Source organism: Halyomorpha halys, unplaced genomic scaffold (genome assembly GCF_000696795.3).
Source record: "Halyomorpha halys isolate HHAL.00 unplaced genomic scaffold, Hhal_1.1 Scaffold45.1, whole genome shotgun sequence".
Taxonomy (NCBI): Eukaryota; Metazoa; Arthropoda; class Insecta; order Hemiptera; family Pentatomidae; genus Halyomorpha; species Halyomorpha halys.
In genome coordinates this window covers 1706823-1712720 of record NW_027113993.1, presented here as the reverse complement: position 1 = coordinate 1712720, position 5898 = coordinate 1706823, and the positions used below count along the sequence as shown (strand labels likewise).

Below are 5898 nucleotides of genomic sequence, written 5' to 3'. Positions count from 1 at the left end.
TATAGTCTCAAAACATTTATTTCATTCACATGTCCAACGTTTCGGCCAATTCGGCCATCTTCAGGGACAATCTTAATTTACTCAGAGACATATCATTTAACCCTTTTTAAAAACTCCATACAGGCCATTCTGCCCAGGTCAATATATTTACGTCTAGTATGTCAAAAATACAATAAACACCTAATAAGTCAAAAACATAAAAACCAGTCAAATTATTTCACTTTTACCACAATTTATACACTATATATTATAACCTCACTTGTATATTATAACCTAACCTAAAGGTAGGTTACAACCGAATTGGCCGAAACGTTGGACATGTGAATGAAATAAATGTTTTGAGACTATAATTTGGATAGTGTTGTTGAATTATTTAGTAAAAAACAATTCTTGATCATTTACTCAAAGAACTGTTTTCACCTGCGATGGTGGTGTAATGGTGAGCATAGTTGCCTTCCAAGCAGTTGATCCGGGTTCGATTCCCGGCCATCGCACTTACTTTTTTTTAATTTATATTATATATTAGATAGCTATTAGTGATGTTTTAATATTTTTTTCTGCATACCTATTCAGCGCTGATCTGTGATTTTGTAAATTTAAACTCCTATAACATCACAATAGTCGAGCCCATAATTAATCAAAAATTATTAGTGTTTGTATTTTGTATAATACAATCTCTTGTTTGGTAATATTGTAATGATATTAAAAGGCATTATAGATTTTTTTCTTTTCGTTTTCTAAGGTAAGGATGCTGTTAAAAAATCTAGTATTAGTGAGTTTTTACAAAATGTCTTTTATAAGATATTAGAAATAATTAAAAATGAAAAACTATGTATTTCACCTACGATGGTGGTGAAATGGTGAGCATAGTTGCCTTCCAAGCAGTTGATATGAGTTCGATTCCTTAGGCATGGAGAAATAATAATGACATCTGAGATTCCGATATGCTGTTGCAGCTTATAATGTTCCAAACGTGATGTTGGCTACTACGTTTACTTTTCTTCCTTTCACAAAATTAAATAGAAAAAATAGTGCATTTTTCATTATTATTGTCATGATCATAAACAAAAACATTATTTTATTTAATATGTTTATTTCTATAATTTTTTAAATATATTTTCTGTGCGTAAACACTCAAAGCGCTTCCTTTCATTGTTTTATTTTATTTTTGTCATTTTTATTTACGTAATTTAAAAGTAAAATGAAAAAAATATTTTCCAAAATATTTAAATATATTACAAATAAAAATATTATTTCTTTGTTAATATGGATAAGTTTGTATCTGCTTACGTGGTGCCTTGTAATTACGTAATTCGTACAGCTCTGAGCCAAATTGCTTCTACAACATTGTTATGTCTGCAGTCTACTGCTGATAATTTTCATATAAGAACACACATATTATTGTGTATTGTGCATCGCATATCTTATTTGTTGTTTTAATTATTATTTTAAATATTTGTTATATAGGGGAATTTGTTGATCAAATGAAATAGTGGTTGTGAAATAGAAGAGAAAGAAAAAAAAAAATGAATAAATCGAAAAACTTGTAGTTAGTTTGTAGACTGGTATTAATTGTAAAAGAAAAGTAAAAGAAAACTCTGGAAGAAAAAAAAATGTTATCTATCTATTATATTATATCATGTAAAAATATGTAACTTATATTTGTCCAGTCACGGATAGATCAGTATGCTGTGTAATGTAGCAACCCGATGTATTTGGGCAGCATGAATGAATAAAGTATTTCTTTCTCTCTCCCTGCTTATAATTTGGTTTATATTTTTTGTTCAATGTTTTACAATATTAGTATCGACTATTTTTCTTTTCTTTATTTAAAATGTAATATCTTTTACTATACTTCAATTTGTAGACACTTTTGACGCCTTTCTAAGAGCATTCAACTAACCTAAGAACATTTAGATTTTTTTTTTTTTAACAAATTGGGACCTGAAAGTTACCCGTTGTTAGAGAATCACCCGTAGGATGCGCATCAAACGATATGAACTCAAGTGGGTACCAAATACCGACCGGAGCCATGTGTTTGCAAATAACGGACAGACAGACCCGTTGGGGTATGAATTGCTGTTGACGGACGAGCTTCGAGCAAACACCTGTACCGCTGATTCAATATTTAATCGCACCATAGCTCAACGCACCTATTGGTTCGGGGCAAACACCACGGCCGGCCACCGTGGTTGTCGCTGACATCAAAGACCGCTTTGCAAATATGCAGAACTGTCCTGTCCTTGTGAGTAATGTGCGGTTACTTAACAATAAAACTAAAACCTAAAGGCTTAATTGCGAACCCGAATTTAATGATCTGGCCGAGAAGCTTTGACAAACTCTATCGTTTTCTTCAAGTTAGTTTTTCATAGTTTGTTTCTATCTACGCCGTTAATATATTTGTGGAATATATGCCAAATAATGGGGACTTGGATCTCTTATAGACTGTTGTTTCGATTCAAATCTCTGATACTAGAATAACGAGTCCACTTAAGAATAATTGAATAGTTCAACAAAGAAATAGTGGTTAACATTAGAAATCCATAATTAGTATGAGGAATAATTCCACATTCGTAGTTTACTTTAAATTCAATAATTGTAAATAGTTAATATATCCTTGCTGTCTATCACGGCATAACTCATATGCAATAATATGTTGGTTATATGTTTATGGTTTTTCGTCCACAAAACTAACGACTCGTAAATCTCTTCTTCACTTTAGAAATGTTGTAAACGTTAAGTGTAACGTTAGTCATTGATATTTTATGTTTTCGAACGTAGTAAATGCTCATCTTTCATAACTAGGGCTCCTTCCCCACTATATAAAAGACACATATTGAATAAGAATAGTTTTAGTTTATAAAAATGATACAATCTACTATGCTCTAAATAATTATTGTTGGGGTAGTAATTATTTACCACTACATTGCATAAATATTAAAGAAAAGAGTAATAAAATTAAAAAAAAAATATTAACAATGATAAAAGAAGTAAAATAAAATATAAATGTAAGTAATAATAATCAAATTAACACAAGTATATTAATAAATAAACATAGTAAATAGATAAATTAAATAATCGCAAAATAAGTAAACAACAAGTACACAGAAAATTAAAATTAAATATGTAAAAAAGAGCATTTGTCACAATCTACAAGAGGAGATCATTACACGAAAAAAAGGCAATCCTTCCCGGACGTACCCACCCCATTAAGACCCTCAGGGAGCGACGGTCCTATATCACTTTTGAAATAATTGCTTAAAACCGAAAGAGTAGTCTTTTAGATAGTTTAATCGAGCAATATTTAAACAGCTGAAATTGAAAACCGGCGTTATTCCGCACACATTCCTTCCTTATTTACGATAAAGCGTTAAAATGTAAGGTTCTTTGTTTTTTTTTCTGAATTTAATTTTAAAGGTGGTACTTTATAATTAATTGTCAATTCTGTTACATTCCATCATCCGCCGAAACTTAGTTGAAAACGTAAGATGACAATAAACTAAAGAAAGGAGGGCTTAAAAAAATATAGAAATGAAGAAAAAAAAATATGTAAAACAATAAGGATATATAGAAAAGAAATTACATGGAGTATTTATTAGATTTAAAATTAATAGGAAACGTAAAATTAGAAAACTGGGCCTAAGAAAAAAAAGACAAGGATTTCACACAATTAGAGAGGAAAAACTAAGAATAAATAAAGGAGAGGCAGTAAAGGTTATTATTATTTTTATTTATTTAAATAAAATAAAAAAATATACTACTTTTTTAAATTTAACTGACTTTTAATTTAACTTTATTGACCTTTATTAATTTTCATTGTTTCCGGTCTCATAAAGTCTTTTTTTTTACTTACTTATCTAACATTCTATTTTTACGTGCTATTAGGTCTCCTGTTCGCTTTAAATCTAATACTATGTTATTACTTTCTTATTTATACTTATTGTTGTATACCTTATTATTTTTGCTTTTTATTAATTTTTATATAATTTTTCACTGATATGTATATCATTCTAAATCCTGTCATTTTACCTTCAGACGTTTGTATCTTTTTTAGTTTTTATCAAGCTCTATGAATTAGGTCGAAACATTGGAAAATAAATAGTCGAAAATTATTTTTTGTATCTTTTTGAACCCATCTCCTTTATAAAATTAATAAAAATAAGAATAATAAAATGTTTAACACTCTTAATTATATCACATTGAAGCACTTTATTTCATTTTATTCAAAATGAATAGAAAAATGCGTTCGAAAATAAATGTACCAGCTCCTTGTTCTCAATAACTTTTACTTCTTTTAGAATTTGAAAGTAAAAAAATTTCTATCGTGAGAATAGATGTTGAACGGTTTTAACGTCCCAAGGTTTATGGAGGAGGAAGCATCGTTTTCAACAATTAGTAAATAAGGAACTTTGAAACAAGCAGTTACTCCGACTAACCTTGTTATACACATAGCTAAGACACTACCATGGTTCGTGAAACTTAAGTTAGGTATCGATCCTCGTGAACATGTGGTTCCCAAAGGGCGAATAATATAACATCTGTCGAAGTTTTATACTTGGATTTGTGTGACGATAACTATAAAACCCTTAGACTATATCATATATGTGTACATAATGGCCAATAGAATTAATTGATTCTGGTCAAATAAGATTGAAAATAAAATTTTGTGGTGATTACTTTTTACCTTAATAAATATTATGAGTTACTATCACTAGAACAAACTGTATTCAACAAAACATATTTACGTTTTTTCTCAATAACATTTTAGACCCTACTACCGGCATTAGCTAATTAACTAGGAGTAATTTATCTTCGGGACACCTAGTAATTAGGATCAGGTTGGAGGGGCTAGTGCCCTAGTGAAAGTGGATACTATAATTTATGCTATACAGAGAAGTACCAATATTGAGCTACTAGATAGCCATCGGAGTGCTGTAGTTCTCAACTACAATGGTATAAATCAACATATGCCACACAGTCAGATATATTGAATTTTACTGCTATTTGCTAAGGGAATGGACTGTATAATCTAAATTTCTCAATATTATCTGCCAACTTTCTAAATTTTCATCACAACAGTTTTCAACGAGGAATTTGGGTTCTGAATGAAACTTTCTTATTAGGTAACTCATAACTTTGTTAGAAAGCAATGTCGAATGTTATGGTTTCTCATTCATTTTCCAGAAAGAGTAAAGAAAAAAACCTATCAATACCATTCTTTGGCATAACATGACTCATTTGTGTTATGCACGACGAAGTACACAAATATCCAAATCATATTTTTTTTTAACTAACCTGTCATGTAAAATAACATTAAAAAGTTAAACTAATCGATTCAGCTTAGTTTGACTTTATAATACTTAGCTAATATGATACATAAATTTCATAATTTCATTACAACAATAGACACAAATATCCAAAACTTTCCAAAACATAAGTTAATGAAAATAACATTACAAAGTTAGCAAAATAATCTAGTTCCAATTCCAGTAATGCCCGACTTTAAACAGGACATATTTCATTAATTCGAACTTCAAATTCAAACTTCGAAAGTCTAAGTTTTTCTGTAGTTCCTTGAGTAATATAAAAATAATTATTGATATTTGACCTTATATTTTTATAAGCCGCATGAATGAATATTTCACACACGCGTATTTATTTTATATCTATTTACTTCGTTCATAAACATACATGGGGAAAACAATGTAAAATTATTTTATTAGAACCTTGATAAAAACAAATAAATACTTTAATGTTTTTATAATGATTTCACAATATTTTTCTTGTTTTTCAGTACGTAAATATTATATTTTCTATTGTTTACAATCATAATTCATTAAATTATTTTCCATCTTATCCTAGTGGGAAGGAAAGACGATTAATTAATATGCTCATATA

General features: G+C 29.1%; 1 non-coding gene across 1 annotated transcript; it reads left to right on the top strand.

The window, feature by feature from the left end:
- Positions 1-422: 422 nt before the first annotated feature.
- TRNAG-UCC (transfer RNA glycine (anticodon UCC)) lies at positions 423-494 on the top strand. Its single transcript has one exon. It is a non-coding gene; the product is annotated as a tRNA-Gly (tRNA).
- Positions 495-5898: the final 5404 nt, after the last annotated feature.